Source organism: Eulemur rufifrons, chromosome 8 (genome assembly GCF_041146395.1).
Source record: "Eulemur rufifrons isolate Redbay chromosome 8, OSU_ERuf_1, whole genome shotgun sequence".
NCBI lineage: Eukaryota > Metazoa > Chordata > Mammalia > Primates > Lemuridae > Eulemur > Eulemur rufifrons.
The window spans coordinates 40,163,674-40,181,810 of NC_090990.1; the positions used below are offsets into that span (position 1 = coordinate 40,163,674).

At 52.0% G+C, this 18,137-nt stretch overlaps 1 protein-coding gene across 28 annotated transcripts in view; it reads right to left on the reverse strand.

The window, feature by feature from the left end:
• The window catches only part of SSBP3 (single stranded DNA binding protein 3), a 157,970-nt gene that overhangs the window by 82,343 nt on the left and 57,490 nt on the right, over positions 1 to 18,137 (reverse strand). Inside the window, exons 4-5 of one of the 28 annotated variants that reach the window (XM_069480039.1) lie at positions 12,615 to 12,801; positions 11,561 to 11,568 (exon numbers count right to left, since the gene is read on the reverse strand). The exons of the other annotated variants lie outside the window; for them this stretch is intronic. The gene's annotated coding sequence lies outside the window, so the exon portion shown is untranslated. The remainder of the gene's footprint in view (positions 1 to 11,560; positions 11,569 to 12,614; positions 12,802 to 18,137) is intronic. 28 annotated transcript variants of the gene reach the window in all.

Genomic DNA, 18,137 nt, shown 5'->3' on the forward strand with positions numbered 1-18,137 from the left:
TCGAGTATCGTGGGACTCACCCGAGTCTCTGGGATGCACAGACACCGCTCAAATGAATAAGGACGGGACTGGAGGGCGGGAAAAGGTCAGACACGCCACACCAAAGCATTCCAGGGACCAAGGCCTTCGAGAGGCAACGTATCCGATCACAATCACTCCTCCCAAGATGAAATGCTCCCTCGTTCTGTAGCTCCCGCTGATGTAAAAATCCGTATCAGATCAATTACGATGCCATCATTCCTCATTACCTTTGCTGGGGGATTCAATTATTGGATTAATTTATAATCTGCCTTCCTGGTTGTTTTTTGCCTCTTGCTCTCTTTATACTAAAACCACATGTAAGTAGAACTTAATCAAACAGTTCAAAAGGCATTTGAATTTGTCTTGACTGCTCATGCCAATTCATTAGAGGCGTTACTGGTTTTTTTTTTTCTGGTTTCTTCCACACTCCTCTCCTTATTTTGAAATCCCCAGAACCAGACCTCTTATCTGCAGACTTAACAGTAGCAAAGATAATCAAAGGGAAGATCCTGCTTGACATCAGGGGATTGTGCTCTCCGGTGGATTTCGCAGGCAGGGCCCGCCCCTAGCAGCCTGTCCCACCTTCACTTGATGGTTTAGTGAGCACTGGCCGACCCGGCACAGTGGCCTAGGTGCGAGGAGCAGGGTTCCTTTCAGCAGGGAAGGTGGTGCTGGTGTCGGCAGTAGCAGCTCAAACTCTCAAATCTCCCTCCTGGAGCTCAGGGTAATCTGATGATCGCAGTGGGTAATTAGAGTCTCTTATCAAAACAATTAGCGGATGAATGAACAGCCAGTCCCATCCCTGACACAACTGCACATGGCGCAGCAATGCGCAGGGAGGCAGAGGCAGAGGAAATGACGAATTCCAGCCCCCGCCGTCCTGCCCGTGCCAGGGGACACCAGGACTCCAGGCTCACCTCCCTTCCCACATCTGCTGGGAATACCCTCCTCCCGCATCCCTTCTCTTCTTCAGCCAGGTCAGCCTCCTCTTCCTTCCTCGCCGGCTCGCTGTCTCCTCCAACTCCGTGGATACCAGAGCCGCCATCCTCCCTGCAGAAGGGTCCCGCCAGCTCAGCTGTTCCTCTGCCCCGCGTTGACTCTATTTAACCAGGCTGGGACACCCTGGCAGGGCTCAAAGCTCTGACTTCATGCGGCTCCTAGCGCTGGGAGAGGACTCCATAAATGTCTGTGGAGCACACGGGCAGCCGGGCCTGTCTTGCTGCCTCACCACCAACTCCAGTGCGCTCTGGCTCTAGTAAGTGTTTCATGGGAATACCCAGGCCGTTCCACCCAGTGCCCTCGTCTGCAATTTCATTAGCTAATGTTTAAAATTCAAAGCTCTTCCACCATCCCCGTGTCTCCCCATCTGTAAACAGGCCTGTAGGTCTGATATCATTTGTTTCCACCACGGAAAATACACAAGGATTAGGCAGAAAGCCTTTTGGAAACATAATCCTAAGTAGTCCAGACCATGAGGTGGGAACGATTTGCAAGAATAGCTCAAAAGTTGGTCCTCCCTGTTTGGCTTGTGGACCTAGGAAGGGGGGCCAAGGAGAAGGGGTGCCGAAGATGTTTCTGGGGTTTTCAAGGACAGGCAATGCAAAGGAAGAGCCGAGCCTCCCGGTTTCTAAGCAGCAGCTCAGGCACTTGGAGTTGGGGGCACGTCATCTTGGGCCCAGTCTCTCTAGAGTCTTACTCCAGAGTCACACCCAAAAGGGACACATTCTGGGGTGCTCTGAGGGTAGAGGTGCCCCTCCCCCACTTGAAAAGGAAAGAAAGAAAAGGGCAGGGGCTAAAGCAGAGTTCTCCATCTGCTTTTGTTCTCCATCAAGTTCCTTTCAAGGCCTGGGATCTGCTAAGCCGTGGCATCATCTGTCCACTTCCCCTCTGCAATCCGCCGCCCTGCCCACTCCTGACAGCCATCAATCACTCTGCAATGTGCTGACCTCAAGGCTCAGGGGACAGAATTTTCAAGTCAAATGTAGCCGTTAACATAAATAAAGCATTGCCCTGGATTTCTTTCTCTCACTTTCTCTCTCTCTCTCTCTCTCTCTCTCTCAAGATTCTGCAGCTGCTGCTGGGGACTCGGTAGGCAACAAAAGTGAGGGCAGACAGGCAGAGTGGAAAGGCATTCTACTTTTCTGAGTCATCACGATTATGACGTTGTGATAAGAAACATTTTCTATGAATTTTTAAGTGCCAGTTATAATGTTTTGCAATTGTCCCAGGGCGGGGACGGTAGATTTAACAGGACTGAAGGCTACACGACTCAACTGTCCTGAGCAAGGCAGACCCCTGGATCCCTTCCCCACCCCCAACCGCATGCCCCCTCTAGCTGGGGCTCACTCTGCATCTTAAATAAAGCAGTTGTCCTTTAAGCACATTTACATGCAAACGACTCCCATATACCAAATATAGTTCTGTAAGCCAGCGTTTATTTTTAAACATGAAGAAGAGTCTCCCATAATAAAGCTCATGATAAATGTTATGATCCTCAAAATGGTTTTTAGGGAAGAGGAAGGGCCACTCTAGGGAGCAGGAGGAAGAACGGGGGCTTTTACCCTGGAGTCGCAGACAGCCACCTTGACCTCATTCATACCCAGGCAGATCACATCAGGGAGATGTCCCTCACCTCCCATCCTCTCTCCCTGCACTCCCGAGCAATGGGGCCCAGCAGAGGGACAACAAGCAAAGGACCACATCGTCCAGTGTGTTCACAACACCAAAGGGACAGCCCCCAGTGATACAAACGCTGGATCCAGAATAGGGGAGGTGGCCCTGAATAAAAACCAGGTGCTCATGTTCTAAAATCAGGACCCTTAAGTCACCAGTATGGCCCCACTGAGGCAGGAGGTTGAGGTGACAAAAGGCTTTGGACCGGGAGAAGTGATACCTGGCAGGACTCTGGTCCTGGCTCCACTGCTGAGCTTCTGTTTGACCTTGGCCAAGTCACTGCACTCTCTGGGCCACTGTGTTCTCATCTATATAACAGTGGAGGCCAGCCCAGGCCTGACCTAACCACGTCACACCAGAAGCTCTCCCAGCAGCTTGCCCTCCGGTGGGAGGCTGCTTTGTCCACTACAGTTTCCACGTTCCTCAATCAGCCTAACAGCGTTTTGACATCTTCATTCATATCTTTTTTTTTTTTTTGAGACAGAGTCTCACTCTGTTGCCCAGGCTAGAGTGAGTGCCGTGGCGTCAGCCCAGCTCACAGCAACCTCAAACTCCTGGGCTCAAGCGATCCTCCTGTCTCAGCCTCCCGAGTAGCTGGGACTACAGGCATGCACCACCATGCCAGGCTAATTTTTTCTATATATATATATTTTTTTAGCTGTCCATATAATTTCTTTCTATTTTTAGTAGAGATGGGGTCTCGCTCTTGCTCAGGCTGGTCTCGAACTCCTGAGCTCAAACAATCCGCCCACCTCGGCCTCCCAGAGAGCTAGGATTACAGGCGTGAGCCACCTCGCCCGGCCTTCATTCATATCTTAAAAAAAAAAAAAAAAAAGAAAAGAAAACCTCTGGGGTTCCTCCAATTCCTTTTGGGAGAAAAACCAACAGCCAAATTGCCAGGTCATCTTTATAAAAGCCACACACGATGACAAGATATAAACTCTGCAGGTTGATTCACCCTCCAGTGGCATCTCCCTCACCTGTGGCCCGACACCTACCCAGATCTTAACAACTAAGCTCAGAGAGGGCCACTCTCCCTACCTTGGAAATAAGTGCTGGCCAAAGGCACCACAACAAGACCGTGCTCCCCCTTGCACCAGGCCCACCTTCCTTCCCACTATCTTGAGATGGGGAGCCAGTGCTTGCCTGTCTCAAAAGGCAGAGGCTGGAGTGTGCCTTCTCCTCCTTCTGATCCTCTGTTGAGTGGGTTTTTGGGAGAAGTGTACCTTGATGCAACTAGAAACCAGTGCTGGTTTCACAGGTTCAACAGCAAGTTCCAAAAAATATTCTAGAAACCCTGTACGGCTTTACCAGCCTCCAAACGGGGAAAAAATGTACCTCCCGAGCTTCTGGAAGGGTGCTTGAATCTACTCCCCATTGCCCACCAAAGCTCTGCTCGTGGAAGAGGAGCGGATGGACCCTCACAGGCAGAGGGGGAAGGGGAAGGAGTTGAACAGCCTGTGACCCTGAGGATGAATGATATACTTTTTTTAAAGGGCTGTTCAAGGCAGACACATTAAGAAGGCTGCATATTTATCTTTCTGACATTTTAAAATATGCTGCAAAAAGCTGAATCTTAAATCAAGGTACATTTTTAAAGGCATGTTAGATCAGGGACAAAACCGCTTCCTTTCTTCCTTCAAGGAGCACGCCTGACGCGAAGCAAGGATTACTGCCTGTGACAGTCCCCGTCTCCTACAAAATCAATACTGAGTTATGTTTTGGGAGGTGGCAGGATGGCCAGCCAGGCTGGGGCTCACAACCGCACGAGGCCCATTGTCCGGCCACTGCCTCCTGCCCCAGGCTCCGCGCGGGGCCCAGGCTACAGGGGCCGTGAATAAGCCTCAAGGAGACCACAGGCTCTGAGAGGGGTCACCAGATTTCCTGCTCCAATTCAGGGATCCACCTCCCCGTCAATTGTTCCATGTTACACAATCCCAGGCAGGGAGCCCCTAGCTTCTTGGGAATCTGGATGCCATGGCAGCAAATGCTCAACACAAAACAGCTGCCCCAGCTGCACCCCTCCCTGGGAACTGGGGGAGGGGAGAGCCCTGGCTGGCTGTCCTCACCCCATAACGCATGTTAGGCTGCTAGGGCTGGGGGAGCGAGGGGGTGAAGTTTAGTCAAATGCCCCACAGCCAGAGGGAGAGCCTCCAACACACACTAAGGGAACCCTACATCTCAGAAATACCCCGGCTCACAAATGCCACCCCAGCATAGTGATGAAGGGCACCACCTGCTTACTAAAGTATCCTGGTTGGGATATTACACGGTCCTCCCCAATACACACCCACCAGAGCACAGAGAGGGCAGGCCTGAAGCCGTGCGGGCCTCAACATCAGACCTGAGCCAGAGGGAGACCTGGGCAAACTCCACTGTCAACAGAAAAAAGCAAAAATCAATACACATAACTGCCACCGCACTGGAGGGAGGGCTGCCCCAAGGGGCACTGGTTCCAGGCACACAGCACTGGTGCTGACCAGACAGAGGTGTTGTCGGACCCCCTGACCAGAGGCATAACCAGCGCTGCGGAGAGGAACAAACGCTGCACCCAAGGAGTCCTCCAGCCTGGCCCCCCAACCTTCATGCGACTCCCCCATGGCCATCCATTCCTGTTTTAGTCACCCTCGTGGCTACCAAATTCTTTCTGGTATTGAGTCTAAAATGTTACTATGAATCAGCCATTCAGCAGTCCCTTGGGGCAAACAGGAGCCTGGGTGACCCCTTTGCTCACAACAGCCCCCCTCTGCCATCATCGGTCATCTCTGCCCTCGGTTACTCAGGCACATCCCTCTGACGGAGGTTCTCTGCCCTGCCCGTCTGTCACCCCCAAGGTGAGGGCACAGGCTCCACCTGCTGCCACAGCCCAAACTGCAATACCACCAACAGCTCCAATCTTGTGCAGTCAAAAAATGCCTTTCAGAGCCTAACCCTCAAGGACATAACCAGCCCAGAAGTCCCTCAGGACGGGCTCCTTCCCACGCCCAAACCAGGCCAGGATGAGACACCATTAACAGATCATCAACACAGGCCACCCCGAAGGCCTCTCCCAGCACCCCAGGTGGGTGGGCGGTCACCACTCCCAGTGGCAGGGGGGGAGGCAGGGGTCTTGTGATGCCTGGTGTGGCACAGCCTGGAAATAACGAGGAAAAGGCTGACAGCCACTGAGGCACCGTTACTGGTTTACTAAACTTTGTAAAGAAAAATACGTCAACATTAACCATTGCAAACTTTTATATACATGAAGTCCTTGACAATTTCCTCATTTTAAGTATTAACAGAAATAAAGGGTTATACATGTGTATGCAGCATATATTCCAATATAAGAACATCTGTGTGTAAAGTCCTCTGCATTGAGAAAGACACACATATGTGCCTGGCTGGAGGGACAAAGGTGTATTACGTGGATATGGGCATGTTACGTTACAGACGTATGTGCGTGCACACACATACTCCCTCAGACCCGATGCCCAACCATTTCCAGATGCCACAGGCTAGGATATCCTTGGTTAAGGAAGAAGAGAAAACAGCTTGCCCTCACGTCCAGATACTTGGGCTCGGGTTACACAAAACAGGATTAGTTCAGAAAATACTGCAACTTCACAGCCAAAGCAAAAACCAAAGAATGAAAACCATGTAAACAGCCAACACAATGGAAGACTAAAGACAGTGACAAAAGGCCAAAGGCTTCTGGCTTTTGCTCTTGCCCCTCCCTCCCCCCATACTTGTGATCTCACTTGGGCTGGGGTCTCCCAGGCCTAACAACAGGGCTGGAGTTCCTCTCACGACTCAGGATTTGGCACCTGCCTGTGCCTGGTGTCACCCCTGCCCAAGGCCACACCAGTCAGTGGCCAAGCCTGTCACTCACACACCCACCAGTAACCTCTCTACCCCAGGTGGTCACCGCCAAGGAAGAGCAGCGTCTGGGCTGCCAGCATCCGTGTAGAAAGAAGAAATGGCAGAGGAGGGATCAAGGATGGTGGTCTCTTGCCCCCATTGCCCAAGGGTGCACAAAACCAAGACAGCGGTTCTCTGGTGAAGGAGGAGGTATAAATGCCTGCCCGCGCCTCCCAACACCTGTCTTCCAGATAGCCTCCAACCACAGGTCAACATGGCTGTCACTCACTTTCATGAAAATCACCAGTCACAGACCTGCAGGGCTGCTGGGTCACTGGAAGTTATCTAGTCCAAATCATCTTATCTCCCCGATGAGGTTAAAGTTGTCCAAGGTCGCACAGCTCATATGTGGAAGAGCTGGGACCTGATCCCATAGCTGCCTAGCCAAACCCGTGCTCCTTCCGCTCAGTTCTAGCTGCTGCTACCAGCTCCTGCGGGGGACAAAGGAGGTGACAACTGGGATAATCAGATACTGGCAACCAAGGAAGGTGGCGGGAGCAGCAGGTGAAAGGATACGTGTGTGGCAGTCAAAGCCACTCACATCAGCCCTGCAGCAGAGGCAGCAGCAGAAATGAGACACAAGGACACTCAAAGTGGGAGTGAGGAAGACGTGGGATTTGGAGCCAGGAGATGTGGGTTCTAGTCCTGGCTCTGCCACTGATGACCTCAGACGCCTTGGACAGGTCAACATGCCAGTCTGGCCTCATTTCCTCATCTGTAAAACGAAAGGGCTGGACGAGATCATCTCATAAGCCCTCTCGCCCGCATTTCAAGTCACCAGGGCCGTAGCTTCAGCCTGCATCTGCTAGTTATGTGGCCTCTAATAAGTCACTTCGCCTGTCTGTGCCTCCACTCCCTGGCCTGAGTCAAGGAGGTGACAGGCTCCCATGTACCCTTGGCAGGCACTCCACAAAAACCACTTAAGTCTAAGGGGTCCCCCTGACGGCCCTGACATACGGAGAAAGGCCAAAGCTGTGGCTCGAGGTCCCCGAATGGGAGTCAAACATTATCTGAGAGTCACAGTGAGCACTACAAGGGAGTGTGTCACACCGCTGGCACTCAGGTCAGGAGGAGAGCAAGCACACACACACAGACACGCAAGCACACATGCACCTCCTCCCACGCGGCATTGTTCCCTGGTGCCGCCGTCAGCAGTTCTGCTGGGCTCCACAACTGGAGCTTCCTAATAGGGCCAGGCTGGAGGACCTGGCGAACACCAGGTCACTTCCCCTCCAGTGGCCCACAGGGACCATCACCACTGAACATACCACCGCCTGGGGGTGGGGAGTGTCCAGGAAAGCTGGGCTTGTCCTTAACAAAGCCCTGGGAGCCGGCCAGCCAGCCATGTGGGTGTGCCCTGCAGACCTCTCCCACCCCACACACGGTACACAGAAAGGCTTTTCCTGCCATCACAGACTCTTAGGGGAGAGGACGGTCTGCTCCAGCCTCCTGCCTCTGTGGCATGCCGGACTGGCAGAAGTCACCTGGCAGCGGGAGGGAGCTCCCTGTTCCCTCAAGGAGCCTCCTCCACGGCCATCTGCTGCTCCCAGAGCTAGGGGAGCAGAAGCCTCTCCCATGTACATGTCCACACGCAGGCTGTGGTCCTGCCTGGGATCCAAACAGGACAGCTGTCACCCCGCCAAAGAGCAGTGAGCCCTCTCCTCCCACACCCCAGCGGATTCTGTTTAAGGCTGTGTGGCCCAGCAATGAAGCCTCTAATAAGACAGGCTATCTGGGTTCGAGTCCCAGCTCTGCCACTTACAAGCTGTATCATCCTGGGCAACTTACTTACCCTCTCTGTGCCTCGGTTTCCTCATCTATAAAATAGGGATGACAGTGGAGGTGGTATGTACAAACTGTTTAGAATGGTGTCTGGCACACCGTGAGGGCCGTATAAAAGCCAGATGTTACTAAAACTCCCTTCAAGCTAAATGCTATCATTTCCTTTAGTTTCTACATTCAGAATCTCCAGCACCCTCTGACCCCGGCTCATTCCAGATGGCACAGACAGTGAGTTGGACCTGGATTCCAGTGGGTTCTGCCACCTTCTTGCAGTGTAACACTGGTCAAGTCACTTAACCTCTCAAAGCCTGGGTCTTCTCTTCCAAAGAAGGAGGCTCACGTGACCTGCCTCCGAGGACGATTTTAAGGCTGAAGGATAATGCACGAAAAGCACCTAGCGATTATTATGAATTATTAACAACAACAACATCGTCTTTATCCTCGTGGACACGGTACTTGTGCTGCGAGCCTGCGGTACTTTCTGTCAGTGACGGCCAACCGCTGGCGCACACAGCCGACTGGCAGGGAAATGCGAGGGCCACTTTCTCGTTCGCTGTTAAAATGAATCTTCCTCATCCTGTGCCTGTGAAGCTGAGTTTTTTGAATCCACCACATGGGACTCTACATATATGCCTATTAAATTTCATCCTGTTGTTTTGGACCTGGAAATAGGAACAAGAGGATCAGCTAATCAGCTCTGACTCCTCTGGCACAGAGGCCTGTCCTGGAGGAGCTGCCACCCCCGAGAAAGGATGGGGGTCGGAGAAGCCGGGCCCACAGAACCAGAACCAGGAAGGGGACGGCCACAGCTGGGAGAGCCTCGGCAGCTCTGCCCTTTGTTTGCCCAACACCCGACCAGAGAGGCAGCTCTTGTTACCAGAGTCCTATGGAGAGGGAGGAAGCACCACACTTTCAAAAATAAAGCCACATGTGCAAACTGTTGTCATAAACACAGCCCATTCGAGGCCTCTGTTGCATTCCTCCTCACGCAGCAATGTGTTTCATTTCTTCAACATAAACACAATCAGATTTATTACATTCCAGCAATGTGTCTAGGATGGGGATCGAGAAAGCAACGTTTCCTGGGAACAAAAGGCACTTGTGCATAAGAGTGCAAAGAAAAAGCAAAAAAAGCACAAAAACCACCTTCCAGCCTCTGGGCCCCAACAACTGTGGTCCACGTCAGAACCTTTACATACTTTGTCCTGTGTGGCCGCCACAGACAACAGGACACAGAGGCTGACTTAGGGTCGGGGCTGAAGATCATATGTCCAGCAAGACTTACGACTTGACTGCCACGGGCTGCGAAGATTCACACCATTTCAAGTCTATCCCCTCTGAGCCCAGACACGTCAATTCAAAGAACCCTTTGTGGGACCCTGAGAAGCCCATCAAGGCGTGAGGCTCATCTCCACCTGTCCTCAGGAGACAGAAACGCACGCACAACTCCTTAAGACAAGCACTCTGTTCCCTGAAAGGTGTGGGAGAAGCCGTGAGGGGCTGGGTTCTCTGTAGACGTTTCTCTCTTCTCCGGGGCTGGGCTGGGGCTGCAGAGGCAGCACCCACAGCGGGATTCCTGGGGAATCCAGGCAGGAAAAGGAAGCGGGTGGGGGAAGGGCCAGAGAAATGAGTCTCACAAGCAGGGAGGACTGAGAGCAGGGGCCACTGTGATGTCACAGGACAAGTATGGGCACTGGAGTCAGAGAGACAGACTCACATTCCAGCTTCACCACTTCCTGTGTGGCTTTGGAAAGATTACCTACCCTCTCTGAGCTTCAGCTAGTACCTTTGTAGAAAGAAGGGAACAAATAGGACCATCTCTAAGGTTCTGCTAGCACTGACACTCCAGTTTCTCAGCCAGGGACTTCTGCGCCTTTGGTGAGCCTTGATTTATTAAACTTCCCACTACCCACGCCAGAGACACTATAACACCGCAGGCTATTCTGTTTCCTTTTACCTACTAGGTCTTTGCAGTAGGCAGGGCAAATATACGACTAGATTAGACAGATGCTCACTGACATGGCCCCCACCTTGGGGGACCCCCCCCAAACCCTTCCTGAAGCCCTTGGGCACCCAGCTCTCCCAGGCTCCTCCCCTCCCGCTCTCACAAACTGATGAGGAGGGACTGGATCCAATCCCTGCCGGCTCCATGGGCACCCTCTGCCTCCCATACACCTAGAGGCTGGGAGCAAAGAGCCAGCACTGTCCAGAGCCTCCCAAGCCCACGGAGCCGATGGGCTCCAAGCAGACGCCCCCTGGCTCTGTGCAGATGGACCCGGTTCAGCAGCTTTTCAAAGTCAACAAAGTAAGGTTTTCAAATCCTAAAAGGCTTCTCAAACCCCTTCTAATCTGTCTGCCATTTTGTTTCGTCTGCTCAGCTCAAGTCAAGGGGAACTTGACATTTAGAATACTAACTGCAAATAATCCCACACCAAGGACAGGGCTTTGGCATGCTGCAGCATCAACACGTAGCTTACGAGACTGGTGTGGACACTCCAGCTACACGCAGAGGGTCCCAGAAGGCACACACTGGGTCAGGCCCCTGCACCAGCTGTGCAGTGACCACCCTGGACAGTCAGTCCCCAAAGGGCAGGACTGCACCTAATTCACTGGCTTCCTCAACACCGTGCGCAGAGTGTGGCAGGAGAGGTCCCCGCAGAACATACACTGGATGAATGAATGCACACAAGCGGCGGACGCGGAAAGAACACTGAACGAGTACACTGGCAACTCCGCGTGTAAGCCCCTGCCCCAGACCAGCCATGCACACGCTGCACTGCCCCAGGTGAAATGCTCTGCTTCTCTGGCTTCTGCTGTCTTCTCTGCCTTCCACTTTGGCACAGTCACTGAATCCACAGCTGGTCTTCACAGTGGCATCTGCCAGCAACCCCTCCACCAGGGCCACATACCTCTGCCAACCCCGATAGTCCAACCCCGATAGTTCGGCAGGCCTTGTGCCTGTCCCCGTCTCACACACACTCAGGCAGCACAGTGTGCAAACCAGGCCAGGACCCGGAGTCTGGGGAGCTGCTCTCTTTAACCCCCTGCCTTGCCATAACCCACCCTGGCCTGCCCTCTCAAGGTGGAGAGGCGCAGGGATCCCAAGGGCAGGTTTTGTGCAGCTGCGGCCATTGTTGCTTCAAACTCTGACCTCTGAAGCAACAAGGGCTTGGCTGGCACAAAGCACTTTTTTTCCTCAAACTTTTCGAAGACAGGGAGCGCACTGGGTATAAAAATAAAAATTGCAGGACCTTAACTGGATAATAAAATGAGATATAATAACTATAACCATCCATAACATGTATACATACAAATAGTGCTGAACAGCAAATAAACCAAAAGTACTTATCCCCCAATTCCTTAAGCCAGCTCCTGCCACTCATCACCTCCGCCAGGAAGCCGCCTTTGACCACCCACATGATCCAGGCGCCTCCCTTTTGAGTTCCCACAGCCACTGTGCCTCTGCTACGATGGCACCTCCGACAGAGCTGGCGTATATGCTTGGCTTGCGTATGCTAAACTGAATGTTTATCTTTCCATGTCCCCAACTAGACTATAAAATCCTTAAGGGACAATACCTTATTCAACTTCACTTTGCAACTACCTGGTAGCAGATCTAGTCTGTATCTCAAACTGAGAAACCATCTGTTGAATAATGAGGGAGGGCTGAGCACATGGCCTCCCACACTCACACACCCCCAAGCCACCCCTCGCAAGCATTCTGAAGAGCCCTGGAAGAGCTAAGTCCTAATGAGACGATGCTGAACTGCCCAGGGTGACTGGCTCTGCACGGTGACTGCACGGTCACTTTGGATCCCTCTGCCTTTGTAGCAATATATACCCAAGGGGTGTGAGCTCAAGTTTCCATACAGACCCAGGCAGCAAAGGGAGTTCTCTCTCCCCGGCTGAGGCTAAACAGGGACTCAACCACAAACATCCAGTAATTCTGAACATGACGTGAACGATGTAAAAATAGCTCCTGTATCTCTTTGCCCCCACCCTTCTCCCCAGCAACATAAAGGGCAGAATAAAGTGACACCCCTAACAAGCCTCAGCTTGTTCCAGCACAAACAGCCCCAGCCTCCCGCATCTGGACCAGCTGCTGTGAGCCAACAGGGGATTCCAAATTACATTTTAATTACCATAATTTTTCACAGGTACCTGAAACCAGATCACGACGACAGTGCAAGAAATCCCCAAACAGGATGCATGAGGTCCAAGTTAAAGCTAGTCTTCTAAACACACGCCTTTTCGCATGCACACTGCATTTCACGCAGCACTTTACAGTTTGCAGAGTGCTTTCACGGGCCTTCTCTCTCCCATAGGCTCTGGATTAAGACAACATAGTTCAATTCCCAGCCCCCGAAGTATCCTGCCCTCTCCAGAGACCTTGGATAAGCCACTTCACCTATCACCATTTGGTGCAATCTGTTCAAAAAAAATAGGAAATAGGGGAGGTGGGAGTTCTTATCCCACAGGTTACTAGGAGTATCAAACAGAATGCACAGTGAAGATTTTTTGTTGTTGTTGTTGAGACAGAGTCTCACTTTGTTGCCCAGGCTAGAGTGAGTGCCGTGGCGTCAGCTTAGCTCACAGCAACCTCAGACTCCTCGGCTTAAGCGATCCTACTGCCTCAGCCTCCCGAGTACTGGGACTACAGGCATGCACCACTATGCCCGGCTAATTTTTTCTATATAGATTTTTAGTTGTCCATATAATTTCTTTCTATTTTTAGTAGAGACGGGGGTCTCGCTCTTGCTCAGGCTGGTCTCGAACTCCTGACCTCAAGAGATCCACCCGCCTCGGCCTCCCAGAGAGCTAGGATTACAGGCATGAGCCACCACGCCCGGCCCACAGTGAAGATTTTTAAAGAGAAAGCACCTGTTTAGGATGATCTGTATTGGGCAGACAGAGGAGCCTCAGCAGACACACATCCTCAGTGCGGGTGTGTCTATACAGCCGGTGGTCAGGAGCATGAGCTCTGGAATGAATGTGCTTAGATTTGAGTCCGGACTGCAACATTTTAGCTGCGGGGCCTCAGGCAAGTTAATTAACCATTCTGGGCCTCAATTTCATCAGCTGGAAAAATGGGGATGATAGCAGTGGTTACTTCACAGGCTTATGTGGAGTTCATGAAATAAATCCAAGTAAAATACTAGCCTAGCCCTAGAACATAGTAAGCACTCAAAAAATTGGGGGAGAGGGAACTCTTGAGTGCCTTAAGAAAGGGGAAAGGTAAAACACAGTTCAGCATCATAAACTAATTCCAGAAGAGAGGGTGGGGTGGGCAGCAGGACCCTGGGACTCTCAGCTCTACTGCCTCCTAACACCTCTTTCTGCCCCCCCCCCCCGCCCCCAACCTAGAGGACATGCACCTTCAAGGAAGGGACTGTGTTGTTTTGCTTTTTGGTAAGCTCTTGGGTCCCTGACATGTGGCTTGGCATAAAACTTCTGCTCAGTCAATATTTACAAAATTAATTGAACAAATTAATTTTATCTCTCTTGCCTCTGTGCATTCCAGATATCTCAAAAAAAAAAAAAAAAAGTCTACACAAAGAAAGTCCTCTAAAGGTAGCTTGTCTCTTTTCGGCTACAGTAATATTTGCAAAGGGAGTTGGCCTCTCTGCAAGTGCCAAAGTGCCAGGCCACCAACGCACTGTTTGCTGCCACAGAGAACCAGAGTTGCTTCCTCCTGGAGGCCCCAGGGTTCTGCTCTCCAGGAGGTGAGCAGCACTAAACCCACCCACGTCCCCAAGTGGTGGGAATCCCTATGCCTGCCCGGGGCTAGCAGGGAGGGAGGGACAAAGGGGCAAGTGGCTCCCATGAAGCCCCAAAAGAAAACCCAGGAACAGCAAGGAGAAATGAGTACACACTATTTTTAGCCACAAACGATGGAAAGTTACTCTCAGAATGGTGCAAATTTTGCTTCATCACCCTCAGTACCTTCCCAGGAGCACCAGTAGCTTCCCAGGGAAATGGCGACTGATAAGGGGAAGAGAGGAATTTCTGAGGCTCTCCTGGAGATTGAGAGGCAGGAGACAAACAGGAAGTGAAGCCAGGTCAAGGGGACGAAGAGGTCTCTGTGAACCCCAGCTTACCCCCATGCCGACCCAGAAGACAATGAAGGCCCCCCACGTGGCCACAACTCCACTGGCTAACAGTACGCAGAGGGTCCCCACCAGAGCCAACCTGAGAAACGAAGATGTCATCCCACCCCACCCTGCCGGGAGGTAGGGCATTTGAAGGAACTGGGCTGTGGAATGGGAAATATCGGAGTCCCAATCCCGCCTCCGCCGTGTTCTGAGGCAAGCAACCAAAGCTTCCCGAGCCTCCACCTCCTCCGTAAATCAGTGCTGCCACGACTGAGTCACTCTACAGGGCCAGCGAAACGAGGTCTGCAGAGTAAGCTGGCTGGCACCTGGCGCTAGATTAACTCCCTTTTCACAATTAAAATAGGGCCCAGAGCCAGGTGTGGTGGCTCACATCTGTAATCCCAACAACTTGGGAGGCTGAAGTGGGAGGATCACTCAAGGCCAGGAGTTTGAGACCAGCCTGGGAGACAGAGCAAGACCCCATCTCTAAAAAAAAATAAAATAAATAAAATAGGGCCCAAGTAAAGGTCTTGTAAGGCTCTGCTGTGTGGTCTTGGCTACGTCCCTTCTGTTCACTAGGCTCCATGTCTTTCAACCCACAAAGGGAACAGGCCAGCAGAGACCACCATCAAGGGCCCCACCTGCTCTGGGCTCCTGCCCAGCCTACTGGACTACGCCAGAAAGAAGTCTTCACCTTTAATGTGTTGGGGGCTTCACTTTCAAACCATATCCTCACCTCCCAGTGGGCCCACACCTTGAAAAACAGGAGGAAATCACAGTGACTTCTGTTTATGATGTTTATTCCCGTCACCCTCATCCAAACTACACCCATGGGCCAAACAAAATAGACCCTGACCCACCGCGCATTCATTCCACAAGGTTCTCCTGAGATCCCATGACAGCAGGTGCTATGCCGCGCAATGGGTATTTAGCCAATAGTAGCCAAAGGTAAAGACGAACAGGAGAGTCAAGAGGACAGACCAGTCCCTGCCTTCCCAGAGCTTAATTGCTACACGCTGTAAAAGGAAAGGTAATTATTTTATTATGCTTCTGGAAGAGCTACAAAAGAGAAGTCCTGGGAGCCATGGGGATGCATAAGAAGAAACCTGACCCAGCCAGGGGTCAGCACAGGGTCCCTAGGAAGTGCCCTCTGGGCTGAGGCCTGAAAGATGAGCAGGTGCTAACCCGGAGAGCAGGGAAAGGGAGGCGAGGGAAGCACCTTCCAGGCAGAAGGAACAGAATGTGCAAAGGCCAGTACCTGGCACTTTGGAGAAACCAAGAGAAGGCCAGTGTGTGGCTGGAGGACAAAGAGAAAGGCCGTATTGCTCAAGTCAGGGGGCACAGTGGGCTTTCAAATGTGGAAGCCACGGCACAGCGTCCAGATTTAGGTAACATGCCCCTGGACACAGGAAAGCAGAGCGGCCACCAGCTAGGAACCCAGGCATCTTGTTCTGCAGCTGGAAGGCTCGCCGAGAAGGGACCGCCTTGAGTGCCGTTTCAGTTTCCCTAAGGTTTTCCTCCACTCCACCCCCCTCTCCCACTTGTTTTGCTTCTTGTCTTATTTTTATTTATTTTTAAACTGGGGCCTGCTTACGGTCAGGTTAATGCATTTTTAAAAAGAAAGCCAGAATGTGCTGTGGCCCTCCCGCCCTGGGAGGAGCTGGTGGATCAATAGCCCTCCTAGCGTCTTCCTCTCCCACCAGCTGTGGCCGGAGCAGAGAGGCCAAGAGCAAGGCTCATGCCCTCCCTCTCCCACCTCCCACTCCTGGGCAGGGTCCCCCACACCTGCCCTTCACCACCTGCAGTGGGAAGGCCCAGAAGCAGGAGGGACAAGGCAGTGAACACTGGACAATCTAAAAACTGAAGTTCAAATCTCTGCTGCTCAGCCTCTTTGCAGCCTTAAAACTATGGACGAGAAAGAAACAACCTCCCTGAGCCTCAAAAGTGGGTATCGGCCTAAAAATTGAGTGAAGCAATGGGAAAGGGACCTGGCATGCCCTGGGTAGGGCCCCTAGCCATGTCTCCCACGTGCCAGCCCCCTGGGCCCACCCCACCATCACACATCACAGATCACAGATCCTCCTTGCCCACCGGCCCTCTCGGTGAGCTGGCGTGCTCTGAGCTTCCTCAAGGGAAAACGCTCCCCGATGCCGACAGATGGGGAGTCCTAAAATACAGCGTATGGATCATGTTTCGTGACTAGCAAAACATGCCAGCCGGGACACTTTGAGAACCCGGTCGGTTTTCAGGAACAGGATTTTACACATTTCCCAGGATTGGCGGATCTGCGCTCGCCTCCACCCGCCCGCGAGCTCCTCCGTAGCCCGGATCCTGTACCAGGAGGATGCTTGGGACAGGTGGGGGGCCTGTGGGAGAGGGGAGGCTGTGTCCCAACCCTCTGCTGCTTTTAATATCGCTGCTGCCACTCACTGAGCACCCGATACCTTCCTTTGCTGCATGTCAGGTGTTTGGCACACAGTCTAAAGCCACATCTCCTGGGTTCCGACCCTTGCTCTAACCGTATGACCCTGGGCATGTCACTTCACCTCTCTGAGCTTCCATTTGTTCGTCTGTGAAATGGGATGGTGGTACCTTCTGCCCACTGGGTCATGGTGAGGACTGGCTGAACAACATCAGAGCTCAGTAGACTGAAGCTGCTACGATCATCATCATCCTCACATCAGCAAGACTGTCGGGTAACTGTCACTGCAGCAGTCCTACAGAAGGCAAACTGGACCCTAAGAGGCCTACCCAGTGGTAGGCGGCTATGTCTGCCTCTAAAGGGGCCCTGGGATGAATTTCAGAGGGTCTGCAAACCCAAACCCCTAGACTTATGATGCACAGTTATTTGTATACATGTGACTGTGTAGAGTTTGGAAAAGAGGGCAATGAATTTCAGTCTCACGGGGATCTGTGCTCCCAGAAAGGTTAAAATCATAGCTCCATACGACCTTCTCTCTCGACACACACAAGGTCACCCTGACACAGCAGTCCTGAACTCTAGGATTTGCAGCAAGGATTACACCCCAACCCCTCTCCTCACAGAAAAAATTGGTTTTGGCAACATCAATTACAAAGAGCTTCTGAACAGAGGAAGGGGCCGCTAGAGCCACTCGCAGAGAAGCACGTAGCAGCCCTTTTGGAAGGGAACCGTGTGTCAACAAAGACTCCGGGATTTCAGAAGAGGACGTGCAACTTGGCAAACTGAGGACGGGTGGTCTGCACTTACAAAGGCTCCACGAAGACCAGGAGAGGAGGAAGGATGGACAGTAGGGAGCCAGCACCTGGCCGCTGAGGAAGCACATCAGGGAGAGGGCCACGATGGCCAAGAGGTGACTCGGAGTAGATGCCTGGACCCAATTGGCCAAGTGGACTGATACTGCCCCACTGGACATGGCCTCGTAGGGGCACGGACATGTTTAGAAAAAAAATCACACCAACGAGACATAAATCAGGATACGAAAAATATTAATCCCTACATAGTGGAATTTCCAGAGTCGTATCTGTGTTTATTATCTAGTTGCCTTCATTATAAACATGTATCTAAACATACTCTGGAAATAAGACATGAAATTGATCTATTTACAAAGATACCTAGGTATGGCACACGACCAACCTTGGCATGATAAATACTTGCGCTTCTGCCCAAAGTAGGCTCTCAAAGTCCCCCTC